Source organism: Haemaphysalis longicornis, unplaced genomic scaffold (assembly GCF_048455015.1).
Source record: "Haemaphysalis longicornis isolate Haplotype H1 unplaced genomic scaffold, Haemaphysalis longicornis Haplotype H1 scaffold_3, whole genome shotgun sequence".
Classification (NCBI taxonomy): domain Eukaryota; kingdom Metazoa; phylum Arthropoda; class Arachnida; order Ixodida; family Ixodidae; genus Haemaphysalis; species Haemaphysalis longicornis.
The window spans coordinates 176,893,417-176,917,465 of NW_027526335.1; the positions used below are offsets into that span (position 1 = coordinate 176,893,417).

At 46.7% G+C, this 24,049-nt stretch overlaps 1 protein-coding gene across 5 annotated transcripts in view; it reads right to left on the bottom strand.

Annotated features, from left to right (window-relative positions):
- Positions 1-24,049, bottom strand: part of LOC144175821 (uncharacterized) — a 227,813-nt gene that overhangs the window by 99,307 nt on the left and 104,457 nt on the right. The window lies entirely within an intron of this gene.

Sequence of the window (24,049 nt, forward strand, 5' to 3'; positions counted from 1 at the left end):
ATGCGTTCGGAAACCGGATTCAAGAATCGTTGCTTTAATATGGTCGAATGAGTGGCCAGTGACGTTCGCATGTTTTGATATTGGAAGGTGAGGAAGTACGGATATATGAACTTTGTGATTGTTGAACCATTGCCTGAAGGGCGTTTTTGTCTCGCCAATATACTGCAATTTACAAATGTCCCACTCAAGGAGATAAACCACGTTGCCGCGTGTCGCAGGTGTAGTTTCCATTTATGTTTAAGCTGAAATTTGATGCAGTGCTGCTTGCGCTTCGTGAAGTGGTCATGTGATTGCAGGCCTTGCAACGCGGTTTGTTGCAAGGGTGGCAGCCAGTTGTCATTCTAGATTTGTTTTTGGACGATGTGAGCAGGTCACGTAAATTGCGGGATCTTCTGTAGGTTACACCGGTGGTTCCTAGAAAATTGATTTTAATCGTTTACTCTGTAGTAGTATGTTGTGTTGCTTTTTTAATACGGCATTTACATTTTGCGCTGGCGCGGAGAAGGTAAGAATTAGGTTCGTATGGGAGTACCCCGGCTGTTTTGTTTTGTTGCGTAAAAGTTTAAGGCTGTCATGGCTATCAGCATGTTTAATGGCGTGGTCAATTATCTGGGGTGGATACTTCTGTTTAACTAAAGCACTTCGAAGCTGAGCACAATTGGTGTTAAAATCAGCTTGCTCGGAACATATTCTTTTAAATCGAAGCGCCTGACTATAAAGAATGCTCTTCTTGCAATGTTTTACATGATAGCTATTAAAATGGAGGTATTGTTGCCTGTCAGTTGGGTTCCTATAAAAGGTTGTAGTGAGTTGGCCATCAAACATCGTCACATTTACGTCCAAAAAATTGATCGTTTGCTCCGAGTATGTGTCAGAAAAAGAAATAGACGGATGAGCGTTATTAAAATCGTGAATAAATGAGGAAAGCTGAGCTTCCCCGTGCTGCCAAATCATGAATATGTCATCGATGAAGCGCTTGTAGTATAACGGCTGCAGGGAACGGCTGGCAAGGAATTCATTTTCAAGTAGCCCCATGAAAATATTCGCGTAAGAAGGGCCGATGGGTGTTCCCATTGAAGTGCCGTTAATTTGTATGTAATGAACGCCGTTGAATTCGAAGTTATTGTACTCTAGGACTAATTTTAAAAGTGTGGCTAAAGTGGAGCTGTCAAAAGCTTTGTCGCAGGACGATTCCCTGTAGGAGTGAATTACTGCTCTTATTCCATCTGCGTGTGGGATGTTCGTGTATAGAGATGCCACATCCAAAGTAACAAGAAGCGAACCAGGGGGTACAGAAAAGTCGACGATATCAGACAGGAAGTGGTTAGCATCTTTGATATAAGATGGGAAAGATTGCGGGATCTGGTTAATAATTGTATCTACAAATTGGGAGATTAGTTCCGTAACCGTCCCTATGCCGGACACGATAGGCCGACCGGGCTTTCCTGCCTTATGAATTTTTGGAAGTAGGTAAAAACGACCCGCGACAGCGCTCACTGGAACGAGTGATTTCAAAGCGGAGGCAAGGATTTTTTGCAGGAGGATAAGGTCGGTTAGTGCACTCGTAATAACAGATTTAAAATTTTCAGTGGGGTCTCCGTCAAGCCGCCGATAAAACGTTCCATCGTCAAGCTGCCTCCAAGCTTCGCCATCGTAATCCACTTTGTTTAGTAATACAACTGCGCCGCCTTTATCTGCTGGCTTAATTACGATGTCACTACAGGTTTTAGGCTGCTCCATTGCCACTATTTCCGTATGTGAAAGATTTCTCTTATTAAATGGAGCCTGTTTGCGATATATTTCTTAAACGTCCCGATAAACAGCGGTGATATAAAGGTCTAGACATTTATCTCGTTGAGTAGGTGGAGTCCAATGTGTGTGGAATGGAATAACGGGAGCCGCAGAATCGGGGGTATTTCTGTCGTGAAAAAATTCACGCAATCGCAAGTTTCTGGCAAAAATGTCTAAATCTTTCATGAGTTCAAATTCACTGTAACCACCCGTCGCTGGGCAAAAATTCAGCCCTCGCGACAGCAATGAAACCTCGTCACGGGAAAGCTGGTGAGATGATAGGTTTACTACATTATTGGATGCTAGGGTGGCGTCAGTCGATGTAGCAATATTTCGGTGCCGATGAACTTCGGTGACAAGAATCTCGGGACGAGAATGGTGCACAGTAACCTTGTCTCTTAGTAGTTTCTTGCATTTAATCTCGTGTATATCGGACGATTTTTTTTCGCTGGTATTCGGCCAGCTGCGCAGATTCGTGAACGGATAGTTTGTGGCGGGAAGTAAGTTGGCTCCCTTGGTTACGAGTAACCGTAAGTAAAGATTCGTAATGGCGAATAACTATGCGAACAAGACCAAAAGAAGCATTCGAAAGAACCTCATTCCACATGGCGATGTGAGAAGCCGATATATATATATATATATATATATATATATATATATATATATATATATATATATATATATATATATACATATATATATATATATATACACATACCCTACTGAAACGTTCCGTATATACGGAATTATGGGAATACGGAGTTCATACGGATTATTTCTCCCCCAAGCACACCGAAAGTAGATGTTAGTATAAAAATAGGGAGTCACATTAGTGGACACAATAAAAACGTTTGGAACATGGTTCATGTTTTTATCTTCAATAATAAGCAAAATGACGCTCCGTATGTTTTCCGTATACTCCGTATATACGGAACTTTTCAGGAGGGTATATATATATATATATATATATATACCCTCCTGAATATATATATATATATATATATATATATATATATATATATATATATATATATATATATATACATATATACATATATATATATAAGACAGAAATAAGAGTTGGCAGTCAAGAAAACCTAGGAAAGCAAAGGGGAGGATGTGGCAGGTCATTGAAACAAAGGAAGAATTTGGAAAGAAAGTGGAGAAAAATACCTGAACATAAATACCCCAGAAAGTGGAAGGGAAAATCACCCCGCCAGTAGCGTAGTGGTTATCGCACCAGACCGTTCTGGAGGTCGTGGGTTCGAATCCCACCTGACGGGCATTTTTTCTGCACTTTCTTTCTTTCTTTCCAAATTCTTTATCTGTTTCAATGACCTACCACATCCTCCCCTTTGCTTTCAAAAGCCAAAAGCCAAAAGCAAAAGCCAAAAAGCAAAAGTCAAAAGTGTGGTTTCCAACGTCATCATTCATCGCGGGCACGCGGCGGCGGCAGTAACGGGCCACATGGCCTGGCAGTCGGCAGGCGAAACAGATGGGGTGATTATCAGCCGTGCGCCACGGATTCACCGGTGGCGGATTCCTGTGTACCGCAGAGCGTGGCGGGGTTGGTGGCATGGCCCGAAAAGACGTCCCAGCTGGCTGTACTGGTCTCCCCATAGCTTCGGCGTACGTGAGGGGTGCATAATACAGAGTGGGTGGCAGTGCCTCAGCCACCTGTTCCTTGATCATGTGGCGAAGCGCTGGAAGCGTCGGCGAGACAACGGAAGGAGTCACTTCGGTAGGCTGCGGAGGCACTCCGTATCGCTGAGATGGGCCAGGAACAGACGGTGGCATCGTTGATCCAGGCTCCACGGTAAGAAGGGACACTTGCCGAGCGACTTCTTCGCGAACAAACTGTTGAAGCTGCCGCATCAAGGATGCATCGGCCCCCGCCTCTGTCAAGCTCGACAGCTGCTCTCCCTGGGCAGAAGAGTTCCGGGTAAGCGCCCTCTGTCTGCGGAGTTCTTCGTAGCTTCGGCAGTGGGTGATGATGTCAGCAACGGTTCGCAGATCTTTGGCTAACAGCATCTGGAAAGCATCATCATCGATTCCTTTCATCAGGTGCTTAATTTTCTCTGCTTCCGCCATAGCTGAATCAACACGGTTGCAGAGGTCAACAACATCCTCGATATAGCTTGTGAAGGTCTCTCCAGCACGCTGTGCACGTGTGCGGAGACGCTGCTCAGCAAGAAGCTTCCGCACGGCGGGACGGCCGAAGACCTCGACAATACGATTTTTGAACTCAGCCCAGGTAGCCATGGTGGCGGCGTTGTTGTGGAACCACTTCTTGGCTAGGTGGTCCAAATGAAACACAACGTCAATAAGCTTCATGCGATCGTCCCATCTGTTGTGCGCGCTTACTCGTTCGTACTGCGACAGCCACTCCTCCACGTCGTTGTCATCCGTTCCATCGAAGTTAGGGGGGTCGCGCTGGCGAAGCACACCCGAACACATGATGGGCTGCGGTGCCATGCCCCGGTCGGTGTTCAGCTGCATCACGGGCTGTAGCCGCCTGCTTCGTAACTCCAGGATGTGGTATCGGAGTCTTGCGATGCGAAGGTAGAGTCACGTTGGGAACGAACCCGCACACTCCACCAAACTGAAGTGTGGTTTATTGGACCACTAACGAGCAGTTAGACCTGCGGAGAAGCCGAGGTTCTTCGTGCCAAGCAAGCTGTGTCCGACGCGATACTCGATCGGCCCGTGCGCCAAGCGATACTTCTGCCTTCTCGTCGTCGGGCGTGCACCAAGCCGAAGATCCCCAACGGGGAATTGTCCTTGCACGAGCGCCTATGATGATTACATCAATCGCGTCCACAATCAACGCTACAATATATATATAGGATTAGGGAAATGAGAGGCTCGTTGACGAAATACAGAAAGAGAGGTCGGCAGTCTACAACGCCAAAGGAGGCATAGCAGTATCTTTAGGCTTTTTTTTACTACGGTTAGTGAAGTTACCATTTTTTAAATTTCCGTAAAAACGAAAAAAAGAAAGAAGAAAAACACGCGCCGAGAGTGGGAACCGCACCCACGCCTTTCGATTTGTTCTCTAATACCATACCAATTCAACTATCTGGCCGACCGTGCCTTCCTTCACTTTCTGGGGTATTTATATTTACTATAACTGTATCTGACGCTTGAGGGTGGTAGCCAGCGCCACTCTGACTACACGGGGAGGAGAGGACCTTCTTTTTAAACACCCCGGGGGCATGACTCGACCATCTACAGACTGTCGTGAGCGTGCAACTGGTGGGAAACACTCTTATGCAACCACGGCATCACGGCTGCCAAAACAGAGGCTCTCGCTAGGCTTTCGTACAATAATATGTTTGGTAAGTTAGGGGTCGACACCTCATTTTCCTTATCATGTTTATGTTGCAGTTTGTTTGTTTCATAAAAAAGTGTTCCGTTCCAATTTATCTCTGGAAGGGAAATATTAACGCCTTAATAACGGTTCCTAACAAATAATGTTTGTGCACCAGAGACATTGCGAATAATAAAATTATGTCAAAAAACATTCGAAATTATAAAGTTCTGCTCTAGAGCGTTAATGTTTAAAAATTTTTGTAACGATGTGCACCAAATATATCAACTGCACAAGCAAAAATCCCATCACACCTAAGCACCTCTTTCGTATACCTTTGGATGTAGAAGCTGGAAAAGGCGCTCCAAGTTTCCACCCTGGTCCCAGAAACTACAGGTCGACAGTGCTCATCCTTGTTGGTACTCAGACTTGATGCAGACGTTTTCGTAGATCAAAAATCCTCGAACACGATGTCTTTTGGGCCACGGCATTCGAGTGGATGGGCACAATTGTTTGGGGCGAAGACTCGAAGCCTCCAGAAAACCGCCGTGCTGCGCGAGTACCCCAATACTTGATTATGCTGGTTTGGTCCCGCACGCGAACACTAAAATGCTTCTTTAAACATTTTAGGTAATTCAAAGTCCGGTGGCGTGATTTGCTAGTGACTCCTAAAGTTATGTTATTGTAATTACAAGTTTTAAACGCTCTGTCTCATGGGACACTCTGAACTCCAGTGCAACATTTCTCTGCGTTTAATCGTAAACCATCATAGGAGAGGAGGTAGCAACGGATCAACACCTGTTTCTTCAGCCGTCCACGTATATATCCAGACAAAAACAACACAGCAATATTCAGGTACCGTATCCGAGTTAAAAGCGTCTTGTTTGTAAAAGCTATTAAGTATAGAATTCCCTCTCCGACGCTGTTGTTCCCGCCCATTATGGAATCCTTTTTGCTGCACTCTGGGATCACCAGGGCACGAGCTCAACAAGAGTTCTAGTTGTTTCTATTGACTGTGCCGCTGTAATCTGCTGTTTTGCTGCTTATTGCGTATGGTTCTGTAATAATGCCATACATATTTTTTTTCTTTATTAGTCATGTCTTTGAACATACGCTTTTATTCACGTAAAAAAACCCTACAACAATGCCGTGGGGCGACTGTAGGTATTTTAATAAATAAATAAATAAAAGTAAGTATGTAAGTAAAAAACGAATAAAAGAAATAATGCCGCGGCGTCTGTATTGCAGCCGGATGGGCGCGGCCATCACGCCGGGAGCTAGGCATTCACCATGGAGGCCGACGGAGAAAGTTTGGAAGCAGGGAACAAGCCAGCCGAAGGAGCGAGGGTGCCAGCGATACACAAGGCAATTTTATGCCTGCGAACCGACAGCAGTCTCCCACTTCGCTGCATTGAAGTTGCAATGAACCTAAAATAACTTTCCACTCAAGATGACGGCCACCAGGGGGCCATTCGGAATAAGGCGTGCCTCGCATGCACTCTGCACCAAATCCTTTCTTGGTTGCGTAGTTTGCTCTTACCCTCGAATTTCGGTGTGTGTGAAATCTCCTAGCACACCCTGCCGACGATCTATCAAGCCTCAACGGCCTCACCCCAGCGGTTTCACCGTGGGAACGCTGCAATGTCTTCATCGACGCGGCGCCTGGGCTAAGCCTAACGCCTGTTCGATTTCATCGACTCCCCTCCTGCGACGCTGTCGGCTTGTCGGGACAACCAAGGCCCGGTTCCTTCCGATGACTATGGACGCCGTCACAGTGCAAAGTGAGGACATCTCGCCTACGGACATTACTCTCGAAAAGGGCAGGTTGGAATGCTACCGCCGCCACAGCAATGGAGCCCTGCAATCCTTTCGTGAATCTGCCCCGTCTATCATTCAGGTCAACACGCCTGCTAGTCGCTCTCTCTCACGCACACTCCCATGCCTGCCTCATCTTCCCCGAGAGCAAATCAAGATTATTTTTCGGCCGCACGGTGGCATGAACGTTGCCCTAACGGGCTCCGCGAACCTTCGAGACGCCATTCTTACCGCTGCTAATATCTCGGTGGCCAAAGCATCGGCAGACTTCTTCCCCCTCAACTCCGAAAAGAACATTATCGTGCTCAGTACGCCCAGTATAATCAGGGCAGACCAATACAATGCTATCACGGCCATTCACATCGACTCGCAGGACCCCCCGCTGTCTCCTTATGTCGCCACCCCCGAAGGTACCTCTAAAGGAGTCATACATGGGATACCCGCCTACGATACGCGAGAAGCAATCACAGCCAGCATCGTCACACCAGCCAACACCAAATCCCTCCAGGCGCACCGCATGGGCACAACCAGCACCGCCATAATTGTCTTCGACGGCTACAAGGTACCTCCATAGATTTATTACCGTGGTGCCGAATACAGATGCTACATCCATCGCCAGAAGATGGAGGTATGCCTCGCCTGTGGTGACAAGGGACACCGCGCCGACGTTTGCCCACGTCCCAACATCACGCGCTGCAGGAGATGTGGGGACCATCTCGGCGAAACCTCCTCCCACACGTGTGAACCAAAATGAGCCCTGGGCGGCGGCGCACATACTCTGGGAGATCGTTCGTGCAAGCAAAGTTTCAAGGCGACCCCTCCACATGGAAAGACCACCAGCCTCGGGAAACAATGGCGAGAAGATAGCGATGCACAGTAACCACCGCCAGAAGTCACCACCAAGTCTCCACCTGCTTCCCATGAACAGCACCCACCTGCCTCCAAAGAACTCCGTGCCTCTGCAGCTTCTGCAGAAGCCACACCAGGGGACACCACCCAAGGGAAAAAGGCATCGTGCGGACCTTCCAAGTGGGTAAACTGGGCAGCAGCGGCGGCCCCCAACTCATCTTCCCCATCAAATCAATTAGTTGATTTAAAACAGTTACTTATTCAGGTTCTCGAAAAAATAAGAAATTAAGAGGCGAGATCAAACAGCTCAAAACATCTCCCCCACCACCCAGTGAATCCGATAACTCAGCTGTCAAGGTCAGTCATAACCCGTCTTCTTTTCACTCAACCCCTCTCAAACCTCCCCCAATTGGTTCTTCTACATCCTACATCACCAAGAATGATTTAGGCATTGTATTCAAAATATCACAGAAACTATCTGTCACCTCCAAGCTCGCTACAGAATATGAACCATTCAACCTTGTGACGAAACCGGTCTCCCACGTAGCTGCATAAAAAAATCGGTTATTGACAGTAGAGTCACGCCCTACTACCAAAAAAGCTTCCTAGCCTTACGACAGGCCGTTCAGCTCCCAAAAAACTGATCATGGCAACTGCTAGTTATACCATTTGGCTGTGGAATTGTCGTGGATACCGACGTAAGCACTGCAACCTACAACAAATCATTGATAATAGAATTCTAGGTACACCCCCAGATGTATTGTGCCTTCAGGAGACAAGTTTTGTGGCCAAACTATCGGGATATAAATCCTTCCCCCACTCACATCCCATTCCTACAGAAACAACTATTTTTGTTCATCGCAATATCTCTGCTGTACAACACGCTCTTGAAAGTGAGATAGACCACGTCTTTGTGGAAATCATCTCCCTCAGAAAAGACGCACTCAGTCTCTTTATACTCAACGTTTGCCGCAGTCCTCACTTTCATAGGCATCGTTTTCACACTCTTCAAAAAGGCTGCTCTTGTTTCACGGAAAAACCCACTCGTCATAACAGGTTACTTTAATAAGCGCACCATCCAGCGTGGGGCTACAGAAAGGACACTATCAAAGGCAGATCATTGCAGGAAGCAGCACAACAGGAACAACTTACCCTCCTTACAGATCCCGCATACCCAAGCAGGCTGGGCAACAGGGTTAGCCTAGACACTACCCCCGACCTAACCTTGAGGAGATATGTCAACCCCCAAGCCCAGTGGGTAAACACGCAACAGCATCTAGGCAGTCACCACAAAATACTGCATATCACAGTCCCCCTTAAGCACATGTCCCGGCAGGTTAAATCTGCCACTATCGTCGATTGGGACGCCTTTAGACATACGGTACAATCTCGTCGTCTCACTAAGGACACCCTTTCTGATTGGGAGGATGGCCGGCTTAATCGCGTTAAATCGGCCACACGTGAATTACAAATCGATGCGGATTTCCCCCAGCCAGATTCACGCCTCGCTCGTATGTGGCAAGCTAAAACTTGCATGCAAAAACGCCTCTCCCAACAGAAACACAACCGGACCCTCCGAAGAAGGATCGCTTGACAAAATGGAGAAATATAAAATTACTATTTTTAAACTTGTGGCTCAAAACTGGGAGGCCACATGCGAGTCTATTGATGCCAATTTCAATTCGAAAAACACTGGGAACATCTTCCGCCATGAAATTGATCCCTGTACCAATAAACAGCTCAAAACCAATCCATACAATACCTCATTCACAATTTTGAAGGATCAGAGAAGTACTTTCTGAACTACATCACTAAGAAATGTGTCCAACAAAGTTCACCCATTCAACACCCCTTATACAGAGGCAACTCGAACGACGAATTGGATGCCCCCATAACAGAGGCCAAGGTAAATGTAGCCCTACAGCGGCTGAACACTAGATCGGCCCCCGGACCAGATCTTGTAACAAATAAAATGTTACGTAATCTAGACTATTTGTCAGTGGAGGATCTCACACGACTCTTCAACAAATGCTGGGAGTTTGGTTCTATCCCGGAACGGTGGCGTACTGCCAAAACCATCCTAATTCCTAAACTCGGCAAACGACCACACCTAGATCACCTTCGCCCCATATCACTAACATCGTAATTGGGTAAACTCTTCGAACATGTTATCCTTTCCAGATGAACTAGTTATGCCGAACGGACGCATCTCTTTCCGCCCTCCATGTTTGGCTTTCGCCCTAACTTGTCTACCCAGGATGTTATGTTTCCAACTACAGCACCATATTATTGACCCGGCTTTTGCTCCTGCGCGGACAACCAAGGCTATCGTCGGCTTGGTCCTTACACGAGCATTCGACACCATCTCCCATTCGGCAATTGTAGCGGGTATAATGAACTCACATTTGGGAGAGCGGACTTACAACTATATTCGTTCTTTTCTATCGGACAGAATGCTCACTCTGCACCTGGGTCCCATTAGAACGTCCTCAATCTGTTCGGGAAGCACTGGCACTTCCCAGGGCTCGGTGCTATCACCCTTTCTTTTCAATATCGTTAAGAAAGACCTTCCTCCTTTACTATCGACCCTACCGGGCCTCCACCATTCTCATTACGCAGATGACATCACTCTTTGGATCTCCAAGGGTTCGGACGGGCACATTCAGGACACCCTACAAACAGCTACCCAAATGATCGAAACATACACATCAAGCCGCGGCCTCTCCTGCTCTCCAGAAAAGTCCGAGTTTTTCCTCTTTAGGCCCAACGCACACGACCCCCCCCCAACATTTCGATTACCACCCAATCAGGCAACATCATACCTACCGTCGACACCATCAGGGCCTTGGTTTGCGCCTCCATAGCAAGGGACACAACCTGGACACTATCCGAGCACTTGAATGTGGGGTATACCAAACTACGAGACTAATATCTCCAATAGCTTCGAGGCATAAGGGTGTCAAGGAGGGCAGCCTCATTTTAATCATTCAAGCCTTTGTCCTGTACCGAATAGCATACTCGACCCCCTTCCTAACCATGAAGCTAAGTGAAAGAATTAAAATTGTCGGCTTGATACGTAAATGTTTGAGGGTAGCCCTCGGACTCCCTCCAAAAACCTCCAACGACCGGCTCCTTGCACTGGGTGTCCCCAACTCCCTTGACGAGATAGTTAAGGCACAACGCATTGCCCAATTAGAAAGATTCACTAAGAGCCACACCGGTCGGCCCCCGCTTGCTTCCTTAGGCCTTTGACCACCCACCTCCAACTATCAGCAACTGGTAGACATTCCCCCTTCTATCCACCAGACGCTCCAAATCAAACCTCTTTCGCGAAATATCGATCCCGTACACAATGAGGATCGCTGACTGGCTCGTGCGAAAGCCCTTGAAAAGGCATACCCTCCAAGCTCCCCCACGATATACACAGATGCAGCAACCTATCCTACCAGACCGGCTGCTGTAGCCACGGTGGTTGACTTGAAACAAGGCCAGCTCGCTTCCGTCTTCTTACTACGACAACCCCCCACGGCGGGAGAAGAGATCGCCACCGCGTTGGCTACGACCCACAGTCCCCACCTTCAAACAACTATTATCAGTGACTCTAAACCCGCCATCCTAAATTTCCTTTACGCAAGAGTTTCCCCAGCAACTTTACCAGTCCTTTTGAAGGCGCAGAAGATTCGATCCCGCTCTTTCACTCTCGTCTGGGCTCCCGCCCATACCGCGCTAGCTGGAAACTCAGCGGCCCACGAAGCTGCTCGAGCTTTGGTCTTCCGAGCGCTCGATGGCGCCGCCAATGATAGTGAGATATTCACTCTACGGGACAGGATGCACACATACGGGGACATCTTCGCCCATTACCGCTTGGAGCGTGCCATTTTTACTCCTCCTCACGCATCTCTATCCCGATACTTGGCCGTGATCTATAGGCAGCTCCATACCCGCTCCTTCCCCACCCCTGCCATCATGTTTGCGATCTTTCCCGACGCCTACGCAGACGCATGTCCTATTGTTCGCTCCCTCACGCATCGTTACCCCATATCATATGGGCCTGTGATAGCATCCCCCTATCCAGGCACCGATCCCATCCCATTCTCCTTACCATTACCAGCGAGGTGCGCTGGGAGGCCGCCCTGCGCGACCCAAACCCCCAAATTCAGGAAGACCTGGCCCGCTCGGCCGAAGGCACCAGACCTCTGCCCAAAAGAGGCCCTGCTGCCCGACGGACGACGGAGAAGACGTCGCAGGTCTAATCGCCCCAGCTGTGGCCAAATAAAGTTGTTCTGTCTCTCTGTCTGTCTGTCTGTACACTCAAGCACAAAAACAAACATTTTTTTAGGTTTTGCTTCTGAACGAAATAAAAATAACAATCAGTTGTCGTTTTTGTTCCGCCCAAAAAATTTTCGTCTTTTTCGTTTTTCGGTCCCCGGTTTTCGTTCCGTTCCGAGACACGGCACGGTATTCAGGCTGCAAGTACTGGGATGCCTCGTCAAGGCGCTTTGACCTGTGTTTCTGTGCCGTTGCTATCTATGCGCTTCACTTAAAAATTACCTAATAAAGCACGACCAAAATTGGTATTCAGCAACTTAGAAAACGCAGTCCCATTCGTGACAAGCAGTGCGCACAAGGTAGCGTTTCTTTAGCGGCCAGATGTCTGTATGTGGTTCGCACAATTTTTTTCTCGCCCTAATAACCAATCCTTAACGTATCTGTGCCGTACGACCACTTAATTCCGTCGTGCCCGCGTTACCCAGGGTGTGCTGTCGAACGTGTTAAGGTAGGTCGACACCTTCAAAATCGCATTTTTTTAAAGAAATAGCTTTTTTTGAATTTTCAACATCCTTGTCTATTGAAGAATATTTAGAAAAAAATTGTGCTGTTATCTTAATCGGTTCAAAAGTTATGATCATTTTTCAACCACACCGAGACGCATCCGAAACCGAAACTCAAGGTTTCCGATTTCGCAGTATCTGCCATATTGACATAAATGTTTCTTCGTATATACGTGACGTAATGCTAATTTATTTACCTACATTCTAAGCTTTTGGATACATTTCGCGATATTGTACATTTGATTTATTTCAAAATTTTCACTAATGGGCAATGGGTGCCACACTCGTGTTCACGTTGCGCGCATTTGCAGTGCCTTGCGTTTGTGTCTGGTTGTCCGTGCTTTTTCGTATACCGTTTTGGGCTCACGGAGTTAGTTCTAGCCTCGCAAGGAGACAGTTATAGTACTTTATATTCTGCAGTTACAGTTATAGTACGAGGACGGTGTGCCTGACCACTGAGTGTCACCGTATGACGAAGGCTGCATGTGAGTCAACTGTAAGACGCGAAACAGGCAAAAAAAAATATGTGCGCCTCAGCTCGGCCAAACGGAGATCGTGCCGGTTACAAGGAGGGTGCAAGCTATAAGCCTGGCGGATTTTAGCCGCATTGACTGTTTCTTATAATACGTACAATAGGTCTAAACCTTCAAAGCCATTTTTCTCAAAACTTGATTTTTTGCAGCCATTAGTTACGCGAACCGTGATAACTTTACATCTAGAAATTATTTTCTTACGAAACTTTGTGTGCTGTTTATTTATATATCGAGCTATGCAATCAAGCAGAATGGCTGAAAAATATTGGTAACTTTTTGTATTATGGCCAGTTGTGGGAAACCCAGACGTGCGAGATAGCAAATTTTTGAGTCTTTTTATGATTGCGCAACTTAGCTTAAAGAGGTTTCGTAGAGGTTAGTGGCACAGGTTATTGTCTTCATTGTGTTCCTGCCAAGTCGTGTTTGAATCGCACTTACCATTTTGTACTATGACTGTTCGCGCAACATGCATATTTTGGCGCATTTTAATTTCTATAAATTTTTTGTTAGCCATTTTTAGCAATTTTATCTATTTAGAGTTTCTAACTGTATAAGCTTAACAAGCCAAAAATATAATTGTAACGTTTGGGCTACACCTGTAAACTTTTTTTCGAATAATCAAGCAGCGCAAATCAAGTGCGCAATGAATGCGAAGCAGCGGCAAAACGGGCCCAAAACAACCGTTGCTAAACCAGAAGACAAAGTCGACGGAGTGTTCCCGCCGACGCGACCGCCGAGGTGAACAGCACCGGCGCGGGAAAGGCTGGGTATATTCGCCGCGCCATCTACAGTGTGCTCCATGAGTGCAACCCTCCGCCTCCGCTCCCTCATTCTCTTCCAGCAACACCGCGATCGAACTGAAAAGCAATGGAAACTTGAGTCGACCCCATGGCTACTTCGCATACTACTCAGGGTTCCCCTACGGGAAGATGGTGACGTTTTTTTGACGTGTAGCTAGCGAGGGTGTTCAGCATGTAGGCAGAAACGCCAAATGACTTGAGATCACTCAATATGTCGTGCCGGAAGGCCGTGTCATAGGCCTTTTTCATATCGAAGAAGACTGTTATGCAAAACTGGTTTTGGATCAAGGCGTCTTTTACAGGGTGCATTCAGATAAGCATGGCCAAACTGGTGCCACGCCCATTTTTTCTTTGTAACAAACCTTGTATGGTGCATAGAATATTGTATCCTCACCGGGTATCTGACACAATCTCAGCGAGAAACACCATAGTCGGGTAACTAAAAATTTATTAGGACGCGACTGAGCAAGTCTATTTCGCAATATACCCGGTATGGCAACTTTGGTGGCTCGTAAAACAAAATGGAAAAATTTCTGAATCTTCATAATCTCTACACCAAGTATTTGCAAACTTTTCTGATGAATTCAGCAAGCTTGACTTGTTCCTACTCACATATCTTCAGAACATATTTCCAAAATGTTTTCAGAAAAGCAATGTCATTCAAAAATGGCAGTTTCGAAAAATAATTTATCTCTACATTGGCTTAAAATCTAAGCTCTCAATTTCTTGCCTAGTTTACCAAGGGCAGGTGAACATTATGTATTCTTTTCATTTCTGTAAAAAACACACTTTTCGAAATGCTGCTAAGTCAAGTATGCACGAAAATGAAAATCTCAGAAAAAGAGCCAATTTACGACGCCATTTAAATAAACGATGCCTCTGAACTTCCTTAAATTTTCTCAAGTTGTGCCTCAATAAATTAATATTCTGAACAAGTAACGATGTATTGCATTATTTTCGCTTTAACTAAGGAAAATGCAGTCATATTCGACACGAGTTTTTCTCCGATCGATAGGAAAATAGCAACGCGCAACGAACACAGGCTAATAATTGGGACTGTTCTTACAACTTTAAAAAATATTATATCAATGACAAAGAAAACTGGTCTGTGTAATCATATTCAACCATATTTCAGCCTGTTAATTGCTGTATTCATATAGCAACTTCTTAGTGTTCGTGCTGACTCAGCTGTTCCTATATGTCCAATTTTCTACGGCAATAAAAATGTGCTATTTTTAATACATGTCATGTCCGAAACCCATATTTTACATTTCTGATCTTGTTTATTCACACATAATATCAAGTTAGCCCTCTTGCAAACAAGCAGCCACGCTGCAGTTAAATTAGGTGGGGCAAGCAGTCGTCACTGTCGGGGTGTATTTTCTTTTTGTCTGCTGCGTGTTAGGTTTTAATTTCAAAGACAAACTTTTTTCAAATGTCCGTTATTCAGGCTGCAGAGAAAAATAGAAAGATTCTTTTTTAAAATTCTCATTTGTGTCCTGAGAAAGGAAAAGAAAGGTAAACTTTCATACCCCTACAAAACATTTTACTTTTACATAGGATTCACGAATGTTAAAAGGGATTTGCAGCTTGCTCCTATGAACGTCCTTGAAAGTGTCCACTAGCTCTGGTCAAAATCGTCGCTGCCACTCTGAGTCCGCATTGCGTGCTGTATATATGAAATTTCCTTCATGTGAATTCATACTCCTCCACATGTGAGAAGACCGAATGCCGGGTACCGGCTTGACATTTTTACACTCCTCTTTCCTTATTTGTCTGAATGTGGCAAGTTCGCTGCCGTCTATATGCATTATGACATTTTTCACTGTTCCCGCAAGCATGCCCACGAACTGCTTTGCGGTTTGTATGGCTTCATAGGCCACTGAACGCAAATTCTGCGCCGTAGCTTGGTGCTTCACAAGGCCATCCACACCGTCGCACGCATTTTTGCCATGTCGAGTTGCGGAGAAAATTTACTTCGTCTTCCTACATTCACTGATGTGCATCTCGTGGAACTGGTATCTGTTTTTCAAAAGAGTGGCAGCAGCATCACTTACATACGTAAGCACAGCGTATAATGGTGCGTTGTCTTAGAGATGCTGCTTGATTTTGACGAGGGCCAAGCACGCATGCGCAGAGTCATGACTAAGGTCGTCGCAGATGATGGCATAATTCCTCGCCGTCTTTCTCGACGTTACTACACACGTGAGTACACTTATTTGCCTCTTGTGCCAGTGATAGCCTTGTACCTCGTCCGGCAGCACAATCGTCCAGTTCAATGCAAAATCAAAGTGTAGCATCACCACGCTCCTTTCGCAGTTCTGCTTCGCATCACGTATTCCTCTGGCTTGAACACATCTCGTGAAGTTGTGTGGCACCCATTTCTCAGGCAACCATTGGAGCCTTCAATAAATATAGGAGCGGTCATCGTTTTTTTTTTTAAGATCGCCAGATTACCAGGAAGCCATGACCACCTCCTCGTCAAAGTCAACATGAAGCTTATCCAAGGTCAAGTTTTCCGCTTTGCGGCAGCGTTAACAATCTCCTAGAAAACACGTGGCTGTAGGCTGCGGAGATGTTTAGAGATACTGCATGGTTTTGCTGGAAAATGAACGTCGACTTGCATTTTGGAGTGCTACTAGGTCCAGCTGAAAGTTGCCGCAATACATGCACACGCTTGCCCGGCGGTATGAAGCGCACTTTACCCAGTTATGACGCAGTGAAATGAACTTCGTTATTCTGACACCGGAGGTAGGGTGAGCGAGCTTGTATATACGGTAAGCTTCTTGCAAGGACGTTGTCATGAAGCGCTTAGAATTTCATTGTTGCTCACCGTCGACCTTAGCGTGGACCACATCCTTTTTGTTGGGGCTTTGCCTTCAGCCGTAAAGTTCATCAGTGACGTAGCAAGAGAGCACTGTAGGGATGTCTTGTTCACCCACTATGTGTCTACTGTAGGCCTTCACGGTAGACCACACGCCTTGAGAATCAGAGTTTTTTTGCCTTCTGGATGATAAGCCTAGTCGCCTCTGGTATTACCCTTGGAACTTCTTTAGCAGTCACGGCGGGTGGCAGCAAAGTAAGCAAGGGGCACTGCTCCTGACATGAGGTGCATTTGACATACCCTTGGCGGATGTTGTCTTTCCAACTGTCACGGTCATTGCAGCTTCCGTGTGGCATTGTGGATGTGCCTGGGACATTATACGCCGCCCGAATGTTCGAGTTGAATTCAGTGACTACGGCATCATGAATTTCCTTCCGCTTGCTCTTCACGTAGGAAGCCCTGAGGCGCTTCCACACAGCAATCGGTTCCTTTAGGGGTGAGATCACCAAGGTCCTGCCGACAAAGTCATTTAGGTTTGCGACAACAACTTCTTCAGGCTGAAAGTTGTAAAGTGCGAGATGAAATTCCTCTGGCGTGCTTCGGGTACCCTCTATAAAACGGCGAAAACAGTTCTGACAAAGAATGTTTTCTTCATGCCCCGTAGCGGATGTGTCCGTGGGAGCAGTTTCTTGACGGCGGCGACACCAATTTTTCTCACACAACGGAAGTTTCTTCGAAGTTTAATCCTGCGTTTGTGTCTTTTTGAGTAGTCAGCCCAGAACTTCTGCCTAGGAGAAGGCGCCATGTTCCTTCTGGGGTAATAAATAATTGTTGTCCAGGGCAGGCCTAGCCTGGTTCAGTAAGAACGAAACGGGAACACTCACAGAGACGACGGTGAAAGGCAGCGAAACTCAAGTGTTTGGGTAGGTGACGTCCACTGCTCAAAAATATGAGATGCACCTAGGAGGTGGCTTGGCCATCTGGTGACTCAGACGGCTGCAAGCAGGAGCCGCGGAGCTGGCAGGGGCACAGGACGGTGATTATCAGGCAGTAATGACTGATGCATTGCGATAAGAACGTCATCAGTCGGGCACGGGAGGTCCACAGATGAGAAAGCATCTGAGCTTTTCCATTAAGACCTTTAACCAAAAAGCGCGAGTAACGGCCCCATATTAGTCCAAGCATTTTTCTGGCCTGATAAGTGCTTGATTGTACGGGCTTTCGCATGGTATCGTTGGAATATTTTGAAACCGTTTCGTCCTTCAGCTGCTGAAAAACAACGTGTTGTTTCTCGCTTGGGTGTAAGCAACAAACCTTTATGAGTTGAGCGGTTGACGTCCTCCAAGACAATCGTTGCAAACAATAATCATGGAATTCATGCGTACGCACATCTCACTTTGAACAGTGTGAAGACCTAGTTTTGGCGATTCGTTGCAGTTTATAGCTTCGCGCAACAATAGCTGCACACAGAGTCAAGAATAACAACGCTAGGTATGAAGTTGTAGTTACCTCTCGCAGGACTGTTGCAGTTAGCACTGTTTTTTCTTGTAAAATTTGACCCTCGTACCCTTTTTTAGTAGTTTGCTTACAACCTTCTGCAAATATTTCTAGAAACAAGCCATCACATTGGGCACTAATAAATTGAGCAGGAATACAAAGTGTAGGCTTCATTCAAGTTGCAACGGTATGGAAATGTGCTTCAATACCGTTTATTTGGTACTTTTCTGAGAAAAGTACAAAACAAAGCAACACAGAAAGTCTAAATCATTTTGAAATGATAGCTACTGGCTAGAATTGCAGCCCCGATTGCACTCCTGTAAAGGCGTCTCGATGCAGTATGGTACCTTTTTTTTTCATCTCCGCCACACAGACAGCGTGCAAAGGCTCAGTTCAGATTATAAGGATAACTATGACTTAATTTTTCTACATTGGAACAGACATAATGCATTGCACTTTTACTACTTCAGAATATTCATTCATTAACGCACAATTTGGGAAAATGTCAAGGAAATTGAGAGATATGATTTTTTTAATGACGTCGAAAGTTGGCTCCTTCTGAGACTTTTTCATTTTTCTGTGTACTTGACTTAGCAGCAATTCGAAAAGCTTGCTTTCTAGATAAATGAAAAGGGTACAAAATGTTCACCTTCCCTTCGTAAACTCGACAAAAATATTGACAGCTTAGATTTTAGGCCAATGTGCAAATTAAATTTTTTCATAAGTGCCATTTTTGAACGACATTGCTTTCCGGCAAATTTCGGGAAATATTTTCTGAAGACATGCCAGTACGAACGTTTTGCTGAATTCAACAGAAAAGTTGCAAATAATCGGTGTAGAGAATATGACGTTTCAGAAAAAATTCGTTTTTGGTTTACGGGCTGCCAAAGTTGCCACACCGGGCACACTGAGAAGTAGCAATTTCCAGTAGCGTCCTAATATTTTTTTAGTTCACCAAGTATGGTGTTTCTCGCTAAGATAGTGTAAGATTCTCGGTTTGGATACAATTTTATTTGCACCTTAAAAGATTTGTTGTAAACAAAAAATGGTCATTATACCACTTTTGCTTTCCTTATCTGAACACAGCATAACATACGATTCGAACACAAGTTGATCGTTGGTGGGTCTTCCCGCCCTGAAGCCAGCCTGGCAGCTGTAGGGAAGACTAATGTACTCTAAGAAGTAGATTAGGCTCCTATTGGTCATCTTCTCGAGCACCTTACACAGGCAGCTTGTTAGGGCGGTGGGACGATAACTTGCGGGAGAGGAAGGGTCCTTCCCCTCTTTCAGAAAGGCCACTACGATAGCCTCCCTCCAAGACCCTGGAAGGCGCCCCGAAAGAAATATTTTGTTGTAGAGGTGAAGGAGGGTTCCAAGTGTGTCGGCGTGTGAGTGTTGGATCGCAGTGTATGTAATGTTGTCTGCAACGGAAGCTGAAGGTTTACAAGTACTGTGTGCGATCTTCAGCTCATGAAGTGAGAAGGGGTGTTATAAGACGAGGTTGACTCATTACTATCTCGCAAGGACTTCTTCTCGCAGCATGTCTTGTGGTTTATGAAAGTGTTGGTGCAGTGCGCTGAACTGGACACAAGTTAGAAGTGTTTTGCGAGTGTGTTAGCATGGTCTTCCCTTTTGTGCTAACCAGTGGCAGGCTGTGTGTCAGTAGTTCTTTTAGTTTTCATATTCATGTCCAGACTTTGTCTGTGTCTATGTAGGAATTCATGGAAGTGATGAAGGTGCGCGAACTATCCCTTTACGCCTCACGACGCCCTCGCTTCCCAAACGCCTTTGCCCGTTTAAAAGAAATGAGATTACCTGACCTGCGGTACCGGAGAAGGACACCCCACGCCTTGTTCTAGGCCTCTCGCGCCCGCCTACAGTCTTCACTCCGCCAAGGCCTCCTTATTGCGCGGGGCACCGGAGGCGTGGGGACTGACTTTTCGGCGGCTTCGAAGATGTGCTCCGTGATGAGTTGGGCTGCTTCCTCCACGTGTAGGCGTTTATGGATGTGTGTGTAGCATAGATGTTTCTGAATATGTATTTAAGCTTGCTCTTGCTTCATTGAACCTCTCATGGGAAGATGGACTGCTTGTGCCTGTACCTATATATGTTATGGAAGTGCGCAAATAGTCACTACCATATGGCTCTGTGCCCACGCCCCACTCAACGCAAGGAAAGAGAACTGCGAAACCAATAGCCAAGTCAAGGTATGAGTATGTGCTGTGTCCTGTATTGTTGTATGTGGGCTGGTTTTTGTTGAACAGGCATGCTCCTGAAGGTGTAAGCAATTTCTCGATCAGGCGACCTCGAGGATCCATGCGGGAGGAGCCCCACTGAGAGTTGTGTGCCTTTAGGCCGCCAGTAAGCATAAAAAATTCGGGTAGCTGATCTACAAGGCCCTCGAAATCGGAGCTCCGAAGCTGGAAATCCGGAGGGATGCAGATGAAGCATACTGTTATTAGCCTATTCACGATTACGGTTCTAATGGCGACAGCCCCAAGGATGTGTGTAATTGGATGGTGTGAGATGCCAATGATTTCCGGGCAATGATGGCATTACCACCTGAAGATGCACCACCACCATCCCCGTCCTTCCTAAATACCACGTAGCTATTCAAGAAATTTGTGTGTTTTGAGTTTAGATGTGTTTCTTGAAGACACATTACAATTGGCTGATTGCAGTGCAGTATCTCGTACACAACGTCCAGGGTTTTAAGAAGGCCTCTGCAGTTGCATTGAATTATGTTTTCTCTTCCCGTTACTTAGTGTGAGAGCTACTGGAGTGTGTATATTTATGTGTCGTCTTTCCGGGCTGTGACTTTTTTTGGCTTGTCAGGAGAATTTGGCGTCGGGACGTGTTCCTTGAAGTGCACCGCAGACAGGAACGGTCCGACGTCCATTTCATACTCGGATGTCCTTGGAGTGCCTGAGTGATCAGGCTGCTTGGACCGTGGATCTTTTTGGGGGCGAGTTCCTGGTCTGCAACCGTTGAGGGTTTCAGGAATGCCTCGAATGGCACAGGCGGTGCGGTGGGGATGGGAGCTCCCGCTGTTTCTTCCGTCTCCATCTCCTCCGTGCCTTCCCGTGTGGCTTGGGACGGTGGAGCGGAAGTGGTGGATGAAGCATCACTCCAACCACACGTGGTTGTCTCCAAAACCACTTCTGGTCCATGTCCGGTGTGGAGGCGGGATGGGCCGCCAGAGGTAGCCCAGAAGGGGGGGGAAGGGTGAGGCGGGCGCGGGACAAAGCCTGACTCACAGTACTGTGCCCCCGCCGACGTCAGGCGCCGCTTCGCCCCCCGGCGAACTGCGTCGGCGTAACTGCCTAGAGGGAAAGAGGTGAACCTCTTCCGCGCCTCTTGGAAGGTGATGCTTTTAGTGACCTTGATGTTGATGATTTCCTTAAAGTTGAAACTTTTTGCATTTCCTGAAGTAGGCCGCATGGTCACCCTGGCAGTTTACACAAAGAAACTGTTGCACGTTACAGTTTTCCGGCGGGTGGTCCTCCTGGGCGCATTTCGCGCTGGTAAGTCGGCCGCGATAGGAGTTAGTGCCGTGCCCGAACCGTTTGCACTTGAAACAGCGCCGCGGGTTAGGGATGTAAGGCCGGACTGGACATCGCGCGAAACCTGCATTGATTAATTCCGGAAGGCTCCACCTTTTAAAGGTTAAGATGAGGTTCTTTGTTGGCGTTTGTTGATCATATCTTCGTGTGGTTATTCGCCCGACCGCTTTTACTCCCTCACCCCGAAGGCCCTCCAGCAAGTCGGCTTCAGTTGCATTCAGTAGGTCATTTTCAGAGACCACTCCCTGGGAGCTGTTTAGGCTGCAGTGGGGCGTGACTCGGATGGCTAGATCGGCGATGCGGGTTTGAGCAAGACGTTTATCGGCCTGATCCTGGTTTCTGACCTCGACAAGGATTTCACCGGTTTGATGTTTTTACCCTGATACGACTCTCCCAACGATACCCCCAAAAAACTTTGAAACAAGAAATACCGAGTGTGAAGCAAGAGGTTTTGATTGGTAGACGATTCCATCACCATAAAGCGAGGGTAGTAGTTCGGTTTCGGAAGACTCAAGTTAGGAAGTGGTGGAAAAGAAACTTCGGTGGGGCCCCTTTTTCGGGGGCCGATCACGTTTGTAGGAGTTTATACAATACCGTGTGCTATAGTATAAAAGCAAAGGGCGGGGGTACTTTGTTCCCAAACCTTATCCTGATAGCATCAGAGGTCCCAGAGCTCCCTGCCTGGTAAACAGACAGGAGCCCATCCCCCGGAGCTTGACCTGGGCTCCTACGGCCACCGTTTGTGGTTCCTGCCCTTCACCATGCAACCCCTAGCCACGGTAGATTACAGCGTGAGTATGGGGGCTCGGGATCCGCGGTGTCTCTAATACCGTCACCAAGAATACTCAAGGTGCTCCGTGCCGGGGAATAACTGGGGTTATCAGCGGCGCTTCACTGTTCGGATGACAACCATATCAAACTGAATAGGTGCATGACTGTCGCGCACTCAGGTGTCCCAGGTACATAGTCTCCAATGTGCATTCTACTCAAAGGAATTGAGGGAGGCAAACGCGAGCGCCTATTTGCGAAGTTCACTTTTGTTTTGTTCCTTTTTCACCTTGTGTTTTTTTGTCGCTAAATATGGGAAACCGTGGGCTTTCGACATTGAATTTGATCCTAGCGTAAAATTTTGCGCGTGAACAAGTCTGGGATAACCTGCAAGCCGCGCGCCTACGGCCACAATAGCGCCTTTCTCTTCCTAAGATTAACGTCGATTCACTGGCTGAATATTTTAATACGTTTCCAAGCTGTTTCGGCTCGTGCTAGTAATGAGCACGGTTCATGTTCACTGTCGTGTTTACTGCAGGACTTGATGCGCTTTTATTTAAAATAATCGTCAGGTTATGCCTCATAGAAATATTTTTGTCATTTGTCCCCCCTTTATTACCTGTAGGTGGCTATAGTATGAACCTGCCAATTTCCAGCCGCCGTGGCATAATCACAGAATTATCCTTCGCCGCATGAACATCACTTTTTGGACTTTTTGAACATCACTTTTTAACCACACCTTACGTCATGCGCGTGAAATCTGTGGGCGCCTGTACTGGCGTGATAAAAATCTACTTTAACGCGAGCACCGGCCGAAACGCATTGCGGTGGCACCCCGCGAAAACGCGTCGGATGCCCAGGTACTGAGGCCTATTTTTGCTGCACGGACCTTCGTTGTTTGTTCAAATTAGTTGATACGCCGTTTGTCAGAAGATACCAAAAGGTGTCACTGTCGCTGATCACGCTGTGCATCTTTTCAAAGGTGGTCCCGTGAGCAGCTAAATTAGTGGTTGCTATCTGTGCGCGCTGTACAGATGGACTGTGTGTGCGCTCGTGTTGACACGGTGCACGGACTTCGAGAGCGCAGACGGCGCAACGATATATTTTGCGACTTATCATTGATGCTAGGAGGAAGAAGGCACTTGCTGCGATTGCGTAACTACGAAGATATGGCGCGGCCAGAAACCTCTCGAAGTGCCGTTGACGACGGCGGTGGCTGACTCATCTCCACTCCATCTGCTCTGCAAGTGTGATCTTGTTTGTTTGTTAGACTCTGGTGTCCATTGGACCCTTTCTTTCCTCCGTCTCTCCGGCGCAGCATAGCACGTCTTGATCAAATTTAGGAGAAATTCAGGAGGTTAAATAAGTTTCTGCGAAGCAAAGTTTTACATCCACCCGTCAAACTTTGATGTCAAACTTAGTTTCGCATGGACCGCCTTTCGCGTAAGCATCACGTGACCCGTGGAG